We start from the raw sequence: 23,524 nt of genomic DNA, 5'->3' as shown, positions 1-23,524 counted from the left end.
TAAATAAATAAGAAGAGGTTTATAACAAAAACACATAAGTAATGATGTATCTGTTATATGTATCAGAGTCACAGGATGTGAAGAGTTAAAACATATTTTAAAACAAAGTCATGTTCTACAGAAGCATAGTTTACAGGTTTCTTTTTTTGTAAAACAAAAGTGAATAAACATTTGTTATTTATTCCACATTAAACCATGTGGGTTGTTTTTCTAGCCAGGGCTGTGTAAAATATCAACTGTAAAACATCCACGAGATAAAAAGTTTATCTATTTTAAACATATTTATTTCTTACAGGCCTGTAGTATAAACCAGTGATAGTTAATAGTAGCATCATGGCACTATCTGTTTGGAGCAGATATGTTTTGCAGAAAAGATGTGAACAGTTTGTAGATTTTCAAGTACAAAAATAAAAGAAATAAGAAGATGTTAATAACAACAACACATAAGTAATGATTTATATGTTACATGTATCCGATATATTTAATTTAAATCTGTTTCATGGTAAGACTTAATTGTTAACTGATACAACTCTACTGCAGTCATTGTAAATAGATGTTTCATAGCGTCACAGTCCAAAACATTTAAAACAAACAGGGTGCTACAATGTAGGCTTTTACAACATATTTAACTAATTTGATGACATATTTAAAGTTAAGTATAACACAAATGATAACCTCATTTATGTTCTTGCTCTTGAAACAGTGAATAATTACTTATATATTCAAAGGAAAAGGAATGCATTTTGAAATCAATTGAAGTCAATTCAACCTGCTACTTTAAGTTTTGACTCGTGATTAGTTGACATAACAAGTTTAAATTGTTTAATTTATTTTGCTATTGTCAGCACTGCCGACTTGCTAATAATCAGGTGCACTCTTAGAAAGGATGTGTTTATTTTTTACACATATTTTTGTGCTAAGCTTTTAACACATTATGTGTCATTTTGTGTTGATTTTGGGCCAGATTTACTAAGCGCTTGCGCCAGCGTAAACCATCATTTTGGCGGTAAATAGCGATGTCGGAATTTACTAAAGACGCGCAGTGGATCATTAGCGCTGAAAAGGTGTGGTCTAGTTCTTTTTGCGACTGACCTGATTGCATATGCATTTCTAGGAGTTTCCCTTTCAGACGCAAACAATTTGGGAGGAGACTATTTAAATGATTCACGCAACGCGATTTACTAATGTTTGCGCATGTGTTATGTATGGCATTTGCGCGACTATTTAACGCCGAAAAAAAGCATGTCTTAAATCATTTTGCGCTCGAAATGGCTGCAATTGTTGTTGCTAGGAGGAGACATCGCAGAAATCAGAGACTGCATGGTAGAAGGGAGAGGATTTCCAGGATCATTTTACCAGATAAGTTCACGCGTCTCTCTGCCTTTATTTATCGGCCTGTATATCACATGCACCTGCAGGAGCATCATCTCTGCTTATTTGCAACCATGCGCTAATTTGCGCTGCTCTTAGTAGATTGGTTGGTCATTATGGAAATCAGCTGTTGCGCCTGTGTTATTTAATTAGCGCTTTTTTAGTAAATAACCCGCAGATATCACCACTCCCATCAGCGCATTTTTGGAATTGCGCTCATGCGCTAATTTGCCCTGTTTAGTAAATCTGGCCCTATGTGTTCAAATAAAACACAAGTTAAAAGTAACATCAATAATAATACAGATATGGGTGGAATCAACACTAATGTGTTGTTTTTAACACATCCGTTCTAAGAGTGTGGGTACACTAATGATTTAATGCATGAATTTTTATAAAAAGTTCTACTGTTAACACTGTGCTCTCCTTTATTTTAGCTTAAGGCATCCGGGGGGTATATACCTGTATAACTGTGGACAGAGCCGATCCTGGCCTTCTGGGGGCCCTAAGCAACTTTGTGAGGGGGCCCTGTCATCATGTTCATAAAAACACTCACTGTCTCTGCTTAAATTTAGCTATAAACAAAATGTTAACTAAAACATGTTATCTTATAGCTGTAATTTTTTTTCCACATGTAGCCTATACATTACCGTGGCACGCATCAGAATACTTCTGTAAGATGCCACCCATTGGCCCAAGGAAGGTACCCAATGGCGTGGGCGAAGGGGTCTCGTGTTCTTTCCCTCCGTAGCGCTTCTAGAAGAATAATTCCATTTATTTAATTTGTTTCTTTGACCTCTGTGGTTAAATTATAATCTGACTCCAATTTATTAGTTTCAATGTTATTCTGATGCTGATCACAATTTATATAATTATTATTATATTTTTGTTCTCTTAATTATTTAGAATGAATTACATTCAAATAGAGAATATAATGTATTCCTGGAGGTGCTTAAGGCAGTTCCATACAGCTGGGTGTAGAGACATTTCTCCTTCTTAACTTAAAGTTAGAGGTTTATCCAAACACACTATAAAATATGAGGATCCATCTATATTGAGATTGAGTCATTATTACCTCCAACCTACAAAAGGGGGAATTAACTCCAGTCATATTTTCAGTCAAGGTAATTCCTAATCTACCCCCCTCCGGTATATTTATAAAATATAATAAAAGACTTGACAAGGTTTAAAATGAATAGATGTTAACAATTTATTTTGCCAGGCAGGTTACACTTAAATCAATCATTCATCAATCAAAAATATCCACAACTAAAAAGATCAGCACAATGTCAAAATCATACCTGGCAATTAAAGACACACAAAAAGTGGTCTAGGAAGATTCTTGTTAAAGATTTCTTCCATGATGTTTGAATACACACAGAGTGTGGGAGCTTCTGTGTACAGAATGGCTCCCAGAACATCTAGCCAGGCCACCTTTTATACACAGCGTGAGACAAAGACATCGTAAAACTACAAAGTCCAGTTTGACCTGCACCAAATGATCCTAAAGAACATCTGGTCAAAATAGCCAGAGGTGTCCTGGCAAAAACCCCACCTCTTAAAGAAATGCATCTTCTATCTAACCCCTTGAACCATCTTATTTTAGATATATAGAAATGAGACCTTTTTACTCATCGCACCATGACCTTTAAAATACTATTACACATGAATATGTATGTAAAACACAATCTTAGAACCACATAATATGTATACATTACATTTCAGCAGATACTCAGTGATGTGAGCCTAAAGGCTAACAGTTCAAAAACCTTTGTGATAAATAGATTAACACATCAAAGAGTTGTATATCTGAAGACCGCTTTCATCTACGGGTCAAATTTGGGTTACCAACACCCCCTGAGGTTTAATTGTTTTACAGTGTCTTTTCATAAATAAACTTAGTTTATTGTGTTAACAACACCACCTGTTTACAGTGTCTCTTCATGAATAAACTTAAAGTTGATGAATTATAATCCAGTATTATACTTCCTTTGACACTTTTTCTGAAAAGCCCTTAATCTGTTACATTAGTACTAAGAAAAGAAGGTCTACTGCCAAATATATTATTTTATAAGAGATATAGAACATCAGGGAAACACATTTAAAATTATGGATAAAATAAAACCAAAATAGCTGTCAGATTAACTATAACAAACAACGCAACATATTTTGTTTAAAAAACTAAGGCATGATCAAACTCCACAGCTAAACATACCAAAATACATAATAACTCTCTAAATATGCAAACATTAGACCTAATGTGCATTGTTTTAAAATGCTAACAGGAGCAGAGGTGGAAAGTAACGAATTACATTTACTCACGTTACTGTAATTGAGTAGTTTTTTTGTGTACTTTTACTTTTTTGAGTAGTTTTTAAAATCTGTACTTTTACTTTTACTTAAGTATGTTTTGTTTAAAGTATTGTACTTCGCTACATTTTAAATCATATCCGTTACTGAGTAAAAAAATATTTAAAAAAGCAAGGTGATAAAGACGCGCCAGGGATGATTGATTTGCAGGGAAATGCGCAAAAAGAACCATGGAGACGGAAAAGACTGGACGCGCTGATGCAGACCAGCCTTAATTCAATTCTTACGCGTTTGACGCATTTATACCATGCGCATTATCTTCCGAGGTCTAGCAGCTTCGCGTCAAGTCAAACACAACTTCAGAACGTCCTCGAGAATGCGCAGGTCATGAGACATTGCAGAGAGAGAGAGAGAGAGAGAGAGAAATAGGGAGAGATAGAGAGAGGGAGTGAAAGAACAATAAAGGTCTTAGACATCAGGTACCCAGGTCAGGGAAGCTAGAAGGCAATAAAAGGATAAAAGTATATCATGGCACTCATCTCATTATATGCTCATTTAAACTACAGTTTAATAAAAATAATGTATGTTACTAGGGGTGACCCCGAATAGTCGAGGATTCGATGCATCGATATGCGGAGACTGATTCGACCACCGATCTCACAGTCGAATCTTCGCGGGTGTTATGAAACGAGGATCATACCATTTTATCAATATGGGGGTGCTCAATGTCTAATTTCACACAAAACTACTGGTTTTGTAAGGTTATATTAAGTTATTTACAGCCTTTAATTATGATAATTTTGTTAAAAAAAACGTGAAAAGTAAGAACATGAAGCATTAAATAAATAATTTAACGTGTCTGTGAATAAATCCAACCGCCCCTGTGACTGATTTAAGTTTCCCTTTCCCTGATCCGTGATCGACAAGGAGCATCTTTGCGGCAGGGATTACTTAACAATGTCTGGAATAAGAAAATCTAAAGTGTGGATGCACTTTGAAATGGTAAAAGATGATCCAAAAAAAGTAAAGTGCAAGTTGTGCCAACAGCTGATGTCCTACCACTCATCAACAACAAACATGGCTTTCCACTTAAAACGGGTAAGTTTCTTACCAATAAAGCTGGTTCACTCTTTCATATATATAATGGCGATTTTAATTTACGAATAGCAATATCATATGCTGGGACTCAAAATATGTTCGTCTTTTTTCTAGATCCACCCACAGTATCAGACTGACGACGGCAGTTTATCTAGTACAGGAGCTGCGCCAAAACTAACTCAAAGAAAGCTAGATTTGAGACCGCCATTGTCGGAGAAAAGGAAAAGAGATATCACGGACAAAATTGCGGAGTTTATTGCGCTCGACATGAGGCCAGTGAATGTTGTGGAAGGTGAAGGTTTCAAAGAATTAATGCGCACACTTGAGCCAGGATACACAGTTCCCAAAAGAGAGACGGTTATGCATGCGCTGGATGCGAAATACGCGTCAATACGCACAGAGGTTTACGCGTCAATTGCAACATGATGTCACAAAGTTCCGTGGGATAGTCACGGAATTTTTTGCTCATTTTTCCGTGGCATTCTCACGGATCTCCGCATATTTCCGTGGCCCTGCCACGGACTTTCTTTTCCGTGGCATTCTCACGGATTGGTTACTCAACTGCTTTTTCCTATTTTCAAACCATTGTCGCTTCGGTTTAGGGTTAGATTTGGTGTTTGCATTAGTTTGTCACTTTAAGTATTGGTTTATACTATTTTTTCTGATGTATTCTTTTATATTTTCTAAACTTTAATCAATTGTTGCCTGGCGTTGGGGTTAGAGTTGGGTTTGGGTAGGGATGTCATTTTATGTAAATCTAACCCTAAACCGAAGCGACAATGGTAAGAAAATAGGACAAAACAGTTGAGTTACCAATCCGTGAGAATGCCACGGAAAAGAAAGTCCGTGGCAGGGCCACGGAAATATGCGGAGATCCGTGAGAATGCCACGGAAAAATTAGCAAAAAATTCCGTGACTATGCCACGGAAATTCGTGAGATCAGGTTGGTCAATAAACAATTGCAAAGCAATCAACCTCACCACAGATATTTGGACCTCGCTGCAAATGGAGGCATATCTTACAGTTACGGCCCACTTTATTACTGAAGCTTGGCGACTGGAAAATTTTGTGTTAGCAACAAAAAAAATGGAGGAAATTCATACAGCAGAACATATTTCACAAACACTGAAAGAAGTAATTTCTGATTGGGACATTCAGTGAAAAAATTAAGAAAATCAGAAGTTCAGTTAGACAACCAGTTAATGCCTTTTTACCATCTGTAGAGTATTCCCTACCGAATCATTATGGTAAAATCAATTTCCATTTGACAGAATTTGAAATAGTTAATAAAAATAACCTGGAGGATATTATATAACATCTTAATACTTCCTCCTGCTGCCTTGATATCTTACCGACAGCTTTTTTTAAAGATGTCTCAAATTGTTTGATCTCAGACCTCTTGCAGATTGTAAATACATCTATTCAAGCAGGGGTTTTTCCACATGATCTAAAAACTGCAGTAATCCGGCCACTTTTAAAAAAGAACAATTTAGATAAGTCAATAATGGATAACTACAGACCCATCTCAAACCTTCCATTTTTAAGTAAAATAATTGAAAAGGTGGTTTTTAAACAACTAAACTCCTTTTTATCTCAAAACAATATTTTTGATGACTTCCAGTCAGTTTTCCGACCACACCACAGCACTGAGACAGCTCTTGTTAAGGTCTTTAACGACATCCACCTAAATACAGACAATGGCAAAACTACAGTACTAGTATTGTTAGATCTCAGTGCCGCTTTTGATACGGTCGACCACGACATACTTTTAAACCGATTGGAAAACTGGATAGGGCTTTCTGGTACAGTTTTAAAGTGGTTCGAATCGTACTTAAAAAACAGAACCTACTATGTGTCTTTAGGTAGTTTTACGTCTGAGCATTTGAATATGACATGTGGAGTTCCCCAAGGCTCCATCCTGGGACCTCTGCTGTTCAATATTTACATGCTTCCTCTAGCTAAAATTATGGAAAGCAATAACATTAGTTATCACAGTTATGCGGACAACACGCAAATCTATTTAACTGTGTCTCATGGCGATTATAGGCCAATACAGAAACTGGTCAGGTGCATTGAAGAAATTAATTATTGGATGTGTCAAAACTTTTTAAAATTAAATGAGGATAAAACTGAGGTGATTGTTTTTGGATCAAAAGAAGAACGTCTAATAGTCAGCACTCATTTACAAAAAACTACAATGCTAAAAACGACCGATAAAGCCAGAAATCTTGGTGTAGTTATGGATCCAGATCTGAATTTTAATAATCATATTAGAGCCGTGACTAAGACTGACTATTACCACCTTAAAAATATAGCAAGGTTTAAAAGCTTTATGCACCAACAGGACTTGGAAAAACTTGTTCATGCTTTTATTTTCAGTAGATTAGACTACTGTAATAGTGTTTTAACAGGCCTCCCGAAAAAATCTGTTAGACAGTTGCAGCTGGTGCAAAATGCTGCTGCTAGAGTCCTCACAGGGACCAGGAGAGTGGATCACATTACTCCAGTTTTAAGATCGTTACACTGGCTTCCTGTGTTGCAAAGAATTGATTTTAAAGTACTCCTGCTGGTTTACAAATCATTAAATGGCTTAGGGCCTAGTTATATTTCGGACCTGTTGGTAAACTACGAACCTTTTAGACCTCTTAGATCATCTGGGACAGGCCTGCTTACTGTCCCCAGAATCAGAACAAAAAAGGGGGAGGCAGCGTTTAGTTTTTATGCGCCACATATCTGGAATAAACTTCCTGACAATTGTAAGCTCGCTACTACTCTCAATTCTTTTAAATCAAGGTTGAAGACTTATCTTTTTAATGTTGCTTATTTTTAATCTATTTAATCGTTGTACTGTATTGTAAATTTTATTCTTGTATTTTGTATTAGATCTGTATTGATTTTGGTTTTGTAAATTTTATTTATTTATTTTTTCTCTTCTTTTAAATGTTGCTTTTATATTTTATGTTTGCACCTTGTAAAGCACCTTGAATCGCACCACTGCCGAAACGTGCTATATAAATAAAATTGCCTTGCCTTGCCTTGCCTTACCAAGATCGTTTCTGTTGTCCATGACAATGCAACGAATATGGTTGCATGCACCAATCAACTGGCCCAAGATCCATCATGGGGAAATGTCCAGGGAGTCCGTTGTGCGGGGCATACACTGCAATTGTGCATTAACAGCGCATTAAATAAAGATCCCGTGTGTCGCACTGTTGCTGCTGCAAGGCGCCTTGTTTCACACTTTAAAAAAAGCGCAAAGGCCACCACAGCACTTGCAGAAAAACAAAGAGAACTGAATGTTGCAGAGCATAAACTTGTGCAAGATGTTGCCACTCGATGGAATTCTGTCTATCTTATGGTCGATCGCCTGTTAGAACAAAGGGTGCAGTTTCAGCTGTGCTGACGGATTCAAGTGTCAGCAAACGGTCCGACCGTGATCTAGAGCTCACAACATCCCAGTGGAGAATTGCAGAGGACATAGTCAATGTTCTCAAGCCAATGATCAAACTGACAGAGCTTTTGTCACAAGATATGAACACATCTCTGTCTGCCACTGTTCCAATGCTTATGAACATTAAGAAACGACACTTGGTGGTACATGAAGATGATAGCACTGTTACAAAGACCCTCAAGATTATCCTGACTGAGGAGATTGACAGACGATGGGACCTTAAAGGCCGTCTTTTGGAGAGCAGTATTTATATCAAGGCTGCAATTCTTGACCCACGCTTTAAGAAGCTTTCTTTTTTCACTGATGATGAGCAAAGGAATGAGGCGTATACTGTGGTGGAAAATCTTGCTGAGAGTTTATCTGCCAGGCCTGTACAGGAGGTAGGTGATGATAGTGAATTGGTGGAGGAGCGTGATACTGCAGGCACTTCAAGACAAGAAAAAGAGAAAGACCAAGTGCTGTCGATGCTGTTGTCCAGTGATGAAGAGGAGCAGCAGCCAGGGGACAGTGAGATGAGGGCTTATTTAAAGGACACTACAAAAAGCAGTACCGGACCACTGGAGTGGTGGCAAAAGAACGAGGAGAGATACCCGAAGTTGTCCAGGGTCGCAAAGATGTTCCACAGCATCTCATCTACTTCCACGCCATCAGAAAGAATTTTCTCCAAGGCTGGATTTATTATCAGTAAAACCAGGAGCGCACTGCTGCCGGCCAACGTTAACAAGTTGGTTTTCCTCGCACACAATATTAAAAGACTCAAACGCACACAAGCAGAGTGAAAGACTGGATTTTTTCGATCGAGTAGGGTACAAGTGTTTTCAAACATTTCAGCCGTTTCTAATTTTAATTAGCTGTAAAACTGTTTAGCTAAAAAAACTGCCAGTTTATCATTTATTATTGTTTCGGCAGTTAAAAAGAGAAAATTCACATTTCTGGCTAAACTTTCGTTGTTTTAATAATTTAATTATTTTAATTTTATTTATTGATCACTCAGGGTTACCTAATTTAACGTTTTTTTTTTTTTTTTTTTTTAATATATGTTCCCTGCACATCGGCATTTTGCACATATTTATTGTGCTCCCTGTGACTTGATTTTGACTTTATTTCGTTTTCATTTATTTTTTTATTATTAAAAGTATATATTCTGTTCTAATTTAATTCTGTAAATTAATGTTTTTCATTGTTTTTTGCTGCATTTAATGCATGCTGCTGGCAGAGGCAATTTTGCTGATTTAATTTAATTTCGCAAAATGTGAAATGTAAATCCTGTCTGCGGGTCAGTGTGTTCTTTTCCTCCCTAGGCAGGTAGTTTTTGGTTTATTTATCAAAATGTTATTTTATATATTTGTATGATGTTCTGTATTTCGATTGCGGATTTAAATTGTTATGAGAAAACGTTTTAAGAATGTTTATCCACATTACCTTTTATTTAAACCTAAATAAGAAAGCCATTATCAGTTCGTCTGTCGGTTGGAAGGCAGTTTTGTTCTCTTTATTAAAAGCTGTTGCTGTGTGCAGTGTGTAAAATAAAATAAAAACAGTTTTACCCTCCTACTGACCACCTAGTGTTGTGCCCCTCCCAACCCATTCTCACACACATAGATGATTCGACTATCGGTCGACTATAGAAAGATTCGAAAATTCTGATTCGAATATGAAAATCCTTAGTCGGGGACAGCCCTATATGTTACCAGCAATACATCAATTACAACCTTACTATAGTGATTGTATTTACTATTGTAGCTGCTGACCTCATATCATTTTGCTTCAAAAGTGCATAACTCACCTGAAAAAAACATTTAAAAATTCCATAAATGTTTAAAAAGCTTTTTATTAACTTTTTGTTTTTGAACTTTAATTGTAAAGATGTTCCTATAATTAAAAACAACTAGTTTGAGATTTATATTCCCTTGTCGCTTTTGAATTATACTAGAATCATCCACATCTCCCCACTGTAAAAAAAATTAACTTATACTCTGAGTAAAGTTAAAATGACTTACTTTTTACTTTTACTTGAGTAGATTTTTAGACCAGTAACTTTACTTTTACTTAAGTAAAATGTTATTAAAGTAACTTTACTTTTACTTGAGTACAATATTTTATTACTCTTTCCACCTCTGAACAGGAGTCACACAACATCTTGCATGAATAAATGTATTTATTTTTTTAACACATATGAAAGATTTTGATTATAAATGTGTACAAGCATTTCTAACAAAACAGACTGGACTAAAACTGAATCTAGAGATTTGGACTGCAGTGCTTGTTATAAGTCCTTTGCATGGTTATTCAAGACTAAAAAGGAATTTAAAACATTAATGTGTTCATAATCTTTTTACTTCACCTTTAAACCATTTTCAAATGAAGACGCCTGTCGATGGCGTGTCAACCGCATGTGGAGCTGCATAATTTCAAATGGCTTTGCCGGCACAATGATGTCACTCGCCAGCTGGTCTGTGCAGTGCAGCATGAAATCAAGAACAAGGGGCCCCCTAGTGGTGCGGGGTCCTACACAGCTCATGTAGCCTGCGTATAGGGCGGATCGGCTCTGACTGTGGATACCCGATTAGGATAGTGACCTGGCTTCCCCTTCTGTTTGGTCTTTTTCTTTCATTTTGTTTCTTGTTTAAATATTTGCCTGGTAATGCACCCCCACTCCTAAAAAAAACTCTCACAAAATAAAAACAAATAACATACCAGTTGTTTGATTGCATACTTGTGTAAAAATCCAGCTTATGTCTATGAATTTTACTGTTAATGAGAGTAAGAGCAAAAGCTTGTTCAGAGCATAAAGGGAAAATAAAAAACAACACTGTAAGAGGATCTAAAAGTTTTGACAAATGAAACCTTCTTACCATTAAGATGTAGACACCACAGGAATTTCTTGTTCATTTAAAACATACCATAATGCATAATGTGTAATTAAATGATCAGTTCTGTAGTCGGAGAACGAGGTAAAACAGAGTTGTTTTGTCATGTCATAATAAAATGTCACACGTTAAATACAAACTATCTGTAAGCAAATGTCACTACATGACTACCTGTATGATGGTAGCGAAGACTGCTCTTAAGTGTAGGGGGCTAGTTATGAATGAATATAGCAGTGTACCAGGGTGTCTGTCAGAACACAATGGAGAGCATTGAATCAACTTGAGCCGTTTATTAGGCACACAAGATAACATACTGTACATTAGATATGGGAGAGCCAGCATTCAGTATTTATGAGGTAGCACACGCAGCACAGAACTCTGAATGAGAGGCACAACTTAGGCTGGGTTCACACCAAAAGATTTTTTACATCTTATAAGATTTTTAAAATGTGATAGACCACAAACATGAGGATAAAAAATCCTAGATTTAACCGTTTTGCTCCCATAGTGTGTGGTGTGCAGAGGTGGAAAGAGAAATAAAATTTTGTACTCAAGTAAAAGTAAAGTTACTTTAATAATATTTTACTTAAGTAAAAAAAAAGTTACTGGTCTAAAAATGCATTCTCGAGGACGTTCTGAAGTTGTGTTTGACTTGACGCGAAGCTGCTAGACCTCTGAAGCTAATGCGCATGATATTAAAAACGCGTCGTGCAAATGAGCGGTAAAAACACGGTCGGCAATTCCGTACTCAAGAGCATGAATCCTACCTACTGGCATCGCGTCAGTGGAAAGTGGTTGCTTAAATATGGCCAGGGGTTTCTTTCATAAGAATTGATTTGAGGCGGGTCTGCATTAGCGCGCGCCTGTCTCGGCCGTCTCCATGATTCTTTTTGCCCGTTCCCCCGCCCATCAATCATCCGTGGCGCGTCTTTATCACCAACAAAATCTCGCGAGACTTCAGAATAAGCATGGCGGACGATATGCAGGAAGACATTTCAACGATAGTGCTTGGAATAATTTTTACAATACACGTTATACAAACATTTGTGCTGTTGCCACAAATCAACAAGCTGATCCTCCATCTCTGCTGTCCACATCAACTTCACTTTGGCCATTTCTCAATCTGAAGGAGGTCGCATATGCAGGCTGCATAAGTCATGAAACCTGGTTTATTCTGAGTTAACTGAGCATTTCATTCGCAAGTCATAAGTATATTACAACAATATACAATAAACTAGGAATAATAGTCAATTTTATAACTGTTAATATTCTGAAATAAGACAGTCTTGATGACGTATATGCAACCTACGGATTGAGAAGCGGCCTTTGAGCTGCGCCATGACTGCTTCCGTCTTCCTCATCTCACTTTTTGATTGGATATGGTTTTGTTTCACGTGATAATCTCAAGAGCGTGCTCACGTTTGTCCTCGGATTCCCCACACACATCAGCATTTCTGATCGTAAATATTCAACATGTTGAGCAGGTTCGGACAATCTTAACACACCTCACACGAATGGACAATCTGATAAAATAATCTGTAGAACCATCGTGATACTCGGGACATAGCTAGGATTGTCGGAAGGGGGGAAATCGCCCCAAAATCAGCCCGATTATCTTTTGGTGTGTACCCAGCCTTAGTGGAGAGCAGAGCAGGCACTGTTGAAGGTAATGGTGAATATTGGTAGTAGTCCTTTAAAGGTCACGTTCTTCCTGATCCCATTTTTTAAACCCTAGTTAGTGTGGCATGTAAGGGATAATGTAGAGGCAGCCGGTAGTTATCGCAAAATAAGCCCCGACAGTGTAATCAGGACCTGACACGAAACGAAGGGTCTTGTATCACACTGAAGGGGCTTATTTTGTGATAACTACCGGCTGCCTGTACATTATCCCACTTATTACATGGCTACTTGCCACATAAGGAAAAACTGGACATGAATATGAATTTTAAATTAAAATTTTTATCCTTCCGCGAAACGATATAGTGACTAACAATCAAAGGAATGTACTTAGAAGACAATTTATAACATCTACATATGAATATATAAGTATTTTATTTATTTACAAGTATTAAATTGCACATTTCCATTAATTGTGAACTGTGACATTGAAAATGTGGTCCCAGCGGGGATGTTGAAGTTGATGTTTTTGGTAGAGTCAGCGAAAGTTTCCTCTATGGACTTTTTGTTGATTGCACCTAAATCACACTTATCATTAAATGTTGGTCCAGTGTTTGTCACAAGATGGCGCCAAACGTTAATCTTTGTTGGCGCGGAGGGATTTTAAACATACAAGTAGTCCGGCTATGCGTTATTACTGTGGAGCAGTTATTATTTGAAAAGAACGAACCTGCAAATGTCTCAACTGACCAATCAGAATCAAGCATTCCAGAGAGACGTGTAATAAGTTGCTATAATAGCATAAATAATACCTGTAAAATAATAAAGCTCAAAGTTCACTGTCAGGCGATATATTTTCTTCAATAGAATTCCTCTTTCAAAGCCTACAACGAACGGCCAGTTTGAACTACAGCCCTCTATTTCCTGCTTTAATGACGTTACTAGAACAGTTTTTTGACTAAACTCCGCTCACAGGAATAAGTCAGTCGCCAGCTTTGACATGACAATTGCCACCCCAGACGAAGTCCTTGCCACCCCTGTTGCCACCCCGCTGAAAACATTACACTGTTTGATTTTTACGAACATTTCTCAAATCTCCGAGCGGATGTAAATGCGCTGCTACTTGCTTGTTCAACTTCATGCGGCGCCGCAAGAACCGACAGCCGGTGACGTCAAAGTTCCACGAGAGCGACTTAAAAGCAAACTCTGCCGTATGATTTAGCGAATCGCTCTTGCGGTACTTTGACGTAATCCGGCTGTCGATTCTTGAGGCGCTGTTTGAAGTCGAACAAGCCTATTGGTTAAGCTGACACGCAGCTCCTTTGTGCTCCAAAACATAACGCGGCAGCACACACAGGATAAATGAAGAGCGTTTTGCTGGTATGTACGGCTTTTATTGGTATTAAAATAAACATAGTACTGTTTTAACGGGAAGTAAGGGAGACGTTCCACTGTAGTGCTTAGCATTAATACTTCAATGAGCATAACTAGTCTTGTGAAACTGACTAATACGGTCACGCCTGCGTGAAGATGCTTAAAAAAATACAAACATGTCGTTAGCTAATGTTCAGCAACAATCACAGACATTAGGTAGGCTTATTAATATTGGCACGTGTAATGCAGCATATTGAACTTAATAAAACCACCGTGGACATAGTACAGGGATGTAAACAGCGCGCTTTTCGGCGCCTCGCACTTTTTTCACGTCAGTTTGGGTGACTTGGGTCTGAGAGGGTTGGATTATAATTTCACAAAGTCATCTGAAGCCATTCCATAGCTTAATGTGAGGGACAGAAGTCTATTTACATAAGTACATTAAAGTTTATGGAAACTCGTTCGCTCCTCCCTTAATATAACATGTCTAGATGTCTTTAAGCATTTTTCCTTGTGTTGTCAAATAGGCTAGACCTCAATATACTCAGATTTTGTCTTAATGTATTACTTTAGTATTTGTATTATTAGTAACGGTGTACTTATGGTAAATAAAAACAAGCTAATTGTTCCACATTTTGGTTTCTTCATGAGGTGTGTAACCAAGTTTTCCTTTAGGGACAGCAGAATGAAGAGAAAAAGCAATATTACCAACTTATTTCTAAAGAAGCAAAAGTCAGGTGCAAATCAGGGCCAAACAGATCCCAGTTGTTCTATTTTTGCTGTATGCTAAATACAAATATAATTGTGTACATTTAGGAAAATAAACAACTTTAATTTAATCTATATACATTTTGTGGAAAATAATTTATTTTTAGTGTAATTGAACACTTTGTATATTGACCCCCCAAAATAATACCTTGCCAACTGTTTGCCACCCCAGCTTTAAAAGTCTAGCTCCGCCACTGATCTTAAAATGCATGTTTAACAAAGTGACACATATATGGTCTTTCACACACAAACACACAACTCTCCAGACCATGTTGTTAACACTCCCTGCGTTCCAGTTCAATTTTTTTACTGTACAAAAAAATGACTTTCTTACTTAGTATTTTTGTCTTGTTTTTAGTACAAAATATCTAAAGATTCTTAAATTAAGAAATATTTTTTTGATGAGCAAAATGACCTAAGAAAATAAGTCTAGTTTTTAGATAAAAATATAAATTTTAGCGAATTTGTGCTTAAAACAAGCAAAAAAATGCTGACAATGGAATAAGAAAATTTTCTGGAATTAAGAGTTCATGAGAAAAGTAAACTTATTTCAAGAAATGTTTTCTTATTTCATTGGCAGATTTTTGTTGCTTGTTTTAAGCACTAATTTACTTAAAGGTGACAGAGAGTGAAAAAAAGTTTTTACCTTGTTTTTGTCTTTAGGCAAAGGTTTTCTTCAAATGTTTTACAAGTGCAAATTCATTTACATATTTTTCAAAAGCATGGACAGAAATGTATATATTGGACTCTTTTAGGGGACACTTAAGCCTGTCTTTAGGATTGCAAAAATCCACCACCACCAAACTATTGCTAAGTTTGGAGAGTTGTGGCTAAAGGAGACATTGATAATGTTAATTTTTTAGTGGGCATATCCAGCAATTGCATGCATGCCATCATCATTTTTACAGTAGTGGCCAAAATTATTTGAACACCTGACAGATCTGAAAATGTAAATCTTTTCAACATCTTTTCATCAATTCTTTTGAAACTCAACTCAAAGGCTTTCCTATTAACGTGCAGTTTATTGCTGAAAGGGGTTGAGGTCTGGACTTGGAGGTGTGGACTTTAACACAAAAGAAGATATTTTGATGAATGATGGTATGCACACATCTGATTGTAACTACTGACTTCAATAGTAGCAAACCAAATATTATGTAAGTATTGTGATAATGATTAAGAAAATATTTTGATAAATGATGGTAAACACACAGTTAGACGGTACCCATTAAATACCATCATATTTGTTTTTCCTACTATGAACCCCATAATTGCTGATTGCAGCTATATTTTTACATTATTTCATCAGCATAAGTCTGGGAAAACTGCAGGTGAAAGGTCTGGTCTTCATGTCCCACACTTAAAAAAGTGATCTGTCTGTGGATATGATCAGCCCACCCCTCAGAGACTTCCATCACACCATGCATGTCAGCCGTGGCGGAGATGTTTATTGGGACATGAAGTCTCTTCAGTAAAAACTGGGATAAGGAAGAAGAGATGGCGGTGGAGGAGAGCTCATCCATCTCTCCTACAGTGAGCAGCACATTAGATGGGTCTCTACAGGATCATGATGATGATGATGATCATTCGACAGAAGATGGATCACTCAAGTGTCCGGTCAGAGCCGAGGTGAGGATTGAACCCCAGAGGTTTCAGGAGGCTGCCAGTGTACTGGCGGGTCACTTTGGAGAAGAAGGAAGTTTGTTAAAGGAGCATCACAGACCTTCATCTTTCAGACACAGGAGGGCACTATACACCTTTACTAAAACAGAGGAGGAGATCAAACTATAAACATGACAACAGTCATAAATAAACAATCATTTGAATATGTTTTGAAGTTTAAGTTAATATATTTTTATCATTATATGACAGATTAAAAGAAACAGAATGAAGTCTGAGAGAACAGAGAGACGTGAACATCATCATTCATTTATTCATTATTTTATTAAAGATAAAACCTGCATGTAAAGTATGTTTAAGTCTTTATCAAACAGCATTTCCCTACTTTCTATTTCAAACATTGCATTGCTTTGAGTTCCAATTTATTTCATGACATGTAAATATTAATCTCACAATTTATGTTTAAAGGGGTTGTAAAAAGTTGGTGAACAATATTTTTCCATTTGATTATTGTTAAAATAGACTCGAACTCTGAAAACAAAATAAGTTATAACTGTAAAACCCGATAAGTTAACTCAACTTAAACCGTTTGAGGAAACCGATTGCCTTAAACCATTTAAGTTTTAAAACTCATACATATTAGTACTGTAAACTGTAAATTTTAAGTGCATATGACTAAAAATGTTTGAGTTACCTTTACTCAAAGGTATTAAGCTTGCTTAAGTTCATACCACTCAAATGGTTTTAGTTCACTTAATACATTTTATTTAGTTCATACAATTATATAGTGTCACGGTAGGAAATCCACTGTTTCCTCCGTGTCATGTTTGTCTGTGTGTTTGTTACATTCCCTGCTTGTGTTTTCTCTCTCTGTGTGTTTTATAAATAAACATTGTTATTTCACCTGCAACTGCTTCCGCTCAGTTCGTGTCATTACAGAATCATCTGGCCATACATGGAAGCAGCAGGAGACCAACCCACGGCCACGCTGGAGGAATTTCTCCAGCGAACCCTAGCTCGTATGGATCTTCAGGACCAGTCTATCATCGAAATGCGAAAGGCCGTTCATGCAATGGTGACGAAGGTGTCCGAGCTCTCTCAGCGTTCCTCTCATCCTTCGCTTCCCACTGCGCCACCCACACCGCCCGCACCATCTTCTCCTCCAGGGGGTGGTGTCCATCCGGAGCCCCGGTTACCGATCCCTGAGAAATACTCCGGTGAGCCTAATTATTGCCGTACATTTCTGTCTCACTGTTCTCTGCACTTCGCTCAACAGCCCCGATCGTTTTTCCTCGAGGAGACCAAGGTGGCGTTTACTCTCTCCCTACTGAAGGGCAAGGCTGCCCTTTGGGGGACGGCGGTGTGGGAGAATAACGACGTTTGCTGTTCTTCGTTCACCCTCTTATCTGAAGAAATGAAGAGGGTGTTCGACCGCTCCGTCGCCGGGAGAGAAGCTGCTCGCCTCCTTACCGAGCTCAGACAGGAGAACCGAACCCTATCTGACTACGCTTTCGAGTTCCGGACCCTGGCGGCGGAGTGTAAGTGGAACGAGGAGGCGCAGTGGGATCATTTCCTGCATGGGCTCTCGGAGCGTATCCAGCGGGAGATCGTCACTTCAGAACTACCCACATCTCTCAACGGGCTGGTGGATCTGGCTATCCGTGTCAACGCTAGGCTGACCGTAGCGGACCGTAGAAAGAGATCTACCAGCATACAGCGCCAACCTGAGTCGTCCAGCCCTCCCAGAGAGACACCTAGCAATGTTCTCCCCGATCCTGAGCCCATGCAGGTGGGTAGAGCTCGGCTTTCCCGGGAGGAGAAGAACCGGCGGAGATCCCTTGGTCTTTGTTTGTACTGTGGTGAAACGGGTCATAACTGCCAGAGATGTCTGGTAAAAGACCAAGCCCGATAGTAAGACGGAGGCTACTATCGGGCGGGATCTCTGCTCGCAAGACCTCGACGACATCTACTCTCCTTCCGGTGGTCCACCAAGTCACACACCGACCACGCACTACTGGACTCCGGGGCAGAGGGGAATTTCATTGACTCTTCACTCGCACGTAAGCTACAAATCCCCGTCATCCCACTCACTCATCAGATTGCACCCTTCGCTCTCAATGGACATGAATTACCCACCATCAGTCACACCACTGCCCCCATCACACTTATCACCTCAGGCAACCATACCGAGAAGATCTCCTTTTTTGTTACAGACATCTCACTCTCTCCCATCATCCTTGGTCATCCCTGGCTCCATACCCATAACCCTAAGGTTGACTGGAGACTGGGCTCAGTCACCAGCTGGAGCAAGGAGTGTCATAAGTCTTGTCTTGTCTCTGCGTGTCTTACTGTTTCTGAGTCTGTGTTTCAGGGGGAAGCAGTGGATTTGGCTAACGTGCCCGCGGAGTACCACGACCTGAAGGAGGTGTTCAGTAAGTCTCGGGCTGATTCTCATCGTCCCTATGACTGTGCCATAGATTTATTGCCAGGTACGTTTCCGCCTAAAGGCAAGTTATACTCTCTATCCGTTCCTGAGATGGAGGCCATGGAGAAATACATTTCTGATTCTCTGGCAACGGGGTTCATTCGTCCTTCCTCTTCTCCAGCGGGGGCGGGGTTCTTTTTTGTGGTGAAGAAGGACGGATCCTTGCGACCTTGTATTGATTACCGAGGGCTGAATAACATAACGGTAAAGAATACTTATCCTTTGCCGTTGATGTCTTCAGCCTTCGAGAGGTTGCAGGGAGCGTCTCTCTTCACTAAATTGGACTTACGTAACGCATATCATTTGGTCCGCATTAGGAAGGGGGATGAATGGAAGACTGCTTTTAACACCCCTCGTGGCCATTTTGAGTACTGTGTGATGCCTTTCGGTCTCACGAACTCGCCAGCAGTCTTCCAAGCACTCGTTAATGACGTGTTGCGAGACATGGTAGATCAGTTTATTTATGTTTACCTGGATGACATACTGATTTTTTCTTCGTCTCTCCAGGAACATTTGCAACACGTACGACGAGTGCTTCTGCGGTTGCTAGACAATGGGCTTTTTGTCAAGGCGGAAAAATGCGTTTTTCATGCACAGTCTGTTTCTTTTCTAGGACACATCATTTCGACTGAGGGTGTTCGCATGGATCCTGAGAAGGTTAAGGCTGTGGTTGATTGGCCATCCCCAGAGTCTCGCAAGGCCCTGCAGAGATTTCTGGGGTTCGCCAATTTTTACCGGCGTTTCATTCGCAATTTCAGCCAACTAGCCGCACCTCTGACCGCCTTGACCTCCCCTAGTTTGATGTTCAGGTGGTCAGACGCAGCCGAGGCTGCGTTTGCCAAACTGAAAAGCTGCTTTGTTTCAGCTCCCATTCTCGTCACACCTGATCGCACACGTCAATTCATAGTGGAGGTCGATGCGATAGAGGTGGGGGTAGGAGCAGTGCTTTCCCAGTGCGCATCCTCAGACGGAAAGGTTCATCCTTGCGCGTATTTTTCTCATCGCTTATCTCCTGTGGAAGTTAATTATGACATTGGCAATCGAGAGTCGTTGGCAGTCAAGTTAGCACTGGAAGAATGGCGTCACTGGCTTGAAGGGTCAGGGGTACCCTTTATTGTATGGACGGACTATAAGAATCTCGAATACATTAGAACCGCCAAAAGACTTAACTCCAGGCAGGCTCGGTGGGTTTTGTTTTTTGGTCGTTTCGATTTTACTCTTTCTTACCGACCGGGTTCCAAGAACATCAAACCCGACTTTTTGAGCGTTCCGATCGTACTGCCACTCCCGAGCGAATTTTACCGGAGACCATCATTATCTCCCCGCTCAGATGGGAGGTCGAATCGAAGGTGTTGACAGCCTTAGAAGGGTAACGCCCCCGGCCCGTTGCCCACCGAACCGCTTATTTGTGCTGGAGGAGTTACGGTCAGACGTCCTTCAGTGGGGTCATGGTTCCAGTGTTGCCTGTTATCCAGGGGTTAGTAGGACTAGATTCCTAGTCAAGCAACGATTCTGGTGGCCAGGTATGGCTCGTGACACTCACGATTTCGTCTTGGCTTGCTCGGTTTGTGCCACTGGTAAGACTTCCAATCGACCTCCAGATGGGTTACTTTTACCGCTGTCAGTCCCTTCGAGACCCTGGTCCCACATCTCGCTAGACTTTATTACCGCCCTCCCACCCTCCCAGGGTAATACGGTGATTTTAACCGTAGTTGACCGGTTCTCGAAGGCGACTCACTTTATTCCCTTGCCCAAATTACCTTCAGCCAAGGAAACAGCGGTAACTGTCATTGACCACGTCTTCCGTATACATGGCCTCCCGACAGACGTGGTCTCTGACAGAGGTCCCCAATTCGTATCCAAATTTTGGCGTGAGTTTTGCAAATTGCTAGGAGCGACTGTTAGTCTTTCTTCAGGGTTCCATCCCCAGAGCAATGGTCAAACCGAGCGAGCCAATCAGGATGTCGAGAGGGTGTTACGACGTTACGTCGTCGGTCAAATAGTGTGGCTTTCTACCCAGAACATTCCGATGCGTTCCGTCTCGAATAAACTTGCTCCCAAATTTATTGGCCCGTTTTCTGTTACCAAAATCATTAATCCGGTAACAGTGCGTCGGAGCCTTCCTCCGGTGTACAGGAGGGTTCACCCAGTGTTCCACGTCTCCAAAATTAAACCGGTGATTTTTTCTCGTCTTAATCCGCCTGCCCCGGTTCCCCCCCGCCTCGTCTTGTTAATGGGGAACCGACTTATTCGGTTAATCATATTCTGGACTCTAGACGGAGCGGACGCGGATTTCAGTACTTGGTGGATTGGGAAGGTTACGTTCCGGAGGAGAGAAGGTGGGTTCCTGCTCGGGACATACTGGATCACCGCCTTATCGATGTTTACAATCAACAGGTAAAGCAGGCTGGGAACGTCAAGGGGCGTTCCTAGGGGAGGGGGTACTGTCACGGTAGGAAATCCACTGTTTCCTCCGTGTCATGTTTGTGTGTGTGTATGTTACTCACAGGTCTGCAATGTGCTCATTAGGCTGATGCCGCTCACCTGTGTGTTGATTGTCTCGCTCCAGCTGCTCATCATTACATCTCCTCCATAAATACTCACATGACTCTCTGTTCCCTGCCAGATGATCACTTTCTGTTTGGTGTTGTGTGGTTCTTTGTCTCTGTCTTGGATTACGAGTTGTATTGTGGATTGTTTATTGTCGTCTTCGTCTCCGTGTGGATGTTCCGTGCACAGATTGGATTTACCACTGCTCACCACTCCACCAACGCCGCACTCAATAACCACCTACCACCGTAGTCCTCGTCACCATTGCCAACAACACCGGACATTCCCTGCTTGTGTTTTCTCTCTCTCTGTGTTTTATAAATAAACATTGTTATTTCACCTGCAACTGCTTCCGCTCAGTTCGTGTCATTACATATAGCTACTCAAATGGTTTGAGGAAACCGATTGCCTTAAATGGTTTAAGTTGACTTAACTCAAATGAATAAGTCCACAGAACTATATAGCTACTCAAATGGTTTGAGGAAACCCATTGCCTTAAATGGTTTAAGTTGATTTAACTCAAATTAATTAAGTTACATAGGATCAGAAAAACATTAGTATAAAAAATAATGACAGAAAAGGGTGAAATTATTACAGTTTATTGAACAATCATTTATTTTACAAACATAGTTTTAGACATAAAAGAAAGGTGTGCTGTTCAGTCCAAATTCACATTAAAACTAAGGTTAGATTTACCCATACTTATGAAATAAATCAAGTATTCCTTTATGACTTTAATAGACTGTCCAAACAGGAATATTTTAAAACAAAATCAGTGTACTGTCTCTTAATTCAAACGACATTTAAACATTAACACATACACCTTTTCCATGAAATTTCCAAATTACACAGGGTCACATATACGCCAAGCAGTGAGAAACTCAAATATTTGTTTTTTTCACTGACAAAATTGTGGTGTTCTCACAGCATGATGACTAAATAAATAGGTCCACTTGTAGTTACATTTCTTTAGTTTTTGTTGTGTTAATGACGGTTGGTAGATGAAAGTCAGTCAGCCTCCTCAATGGTAAAGACACGTTCGTACTTAGCTGTGAGAAAACACAAAAATATGAATAAATGTTCCACTAAGAGAACTGTGGTATACTAACAACATAATAAACAAATGTGGTACCTTTAAAGTTTTTGCGTGTGAATGATGGTTGCCCGAGAACAGTCAGCCAGTCTTCTCAATGGTAAAGATCCAAAATTATGCTGGACGCATCTGTGCCAACCTGGGAGAAAACACACAAATATGAAGTATAATCACAACATAATAAATGTGGTAGCATAACCTTAAAAGGTTTTATGAGTCAATGGCTGTCCGTCAGTCCTTACTGAGAGAAATTCAAACTTGTGCGGGAAATGCTTGTGCTAAACAGTAAGAAAACACACACATAAATATGAATAATTTTTCCAATTAAAGAACTGTGGTGTACTCACAACATAATAAATTAATTAATAAATGTGGTAACGTTACCTTTAAAAGGTCTTGAATGACTGTTTGGTTGAGAAGAGACAGACAGACAGTCAGTTAACATTAGTCCTTACTGAGAGAGAAACACACAAATATGAATTAATTTTACACTTACAGAACTGTGGTGTACTCACAACATCATAAATGAATGAATAAACGTGGTAACGTTACCTTTAAAAGGTCTTGAATGACTGTTTGGTTGAGAAGAGACAGACAGACAGACAGACAGACAGACAGACAGACAGACAGACAGACAGACAGACAGACAGACATTTAACGTTAGTCCTTACTGAGAGAGAAAACACATAATATATTAATTAATTTTTCACTTATAGAACTGTGGTGTACTCACAACATAATAATGAATGAATAAACGTAATAACGTTACCTTTAAAAGGTCTTGAATGACTGGTTGAGAACAGACAGACAGACAGTTAACGTTAGTCTTTACTGAGTGAGAAACATATAATATATTAATTAATTTTTCACTTACAGACCTGTGGTGTACTCACAACATAATAAATGAATGAATAAACGTGATA

This window comes from Paramisgurnus dabryanus, chromosome 3, assembly GCF_030506205.2.
Source record: "Paramisgurnus dabryanus chromosome 3, PD_genome_1.1, whole genome shotgun sequence".
NCBI lineage: Eukaryota > Metazoa > Chordata > Actinopteri > Cypriniformes > Cobitidae > Paramisgurnus > Paramisgurnus dabryanus.
The sequence above is the reverse complement of the archived record's forward strand: the minus strand, read 5'-3'. Positions refer to the sequence as shown.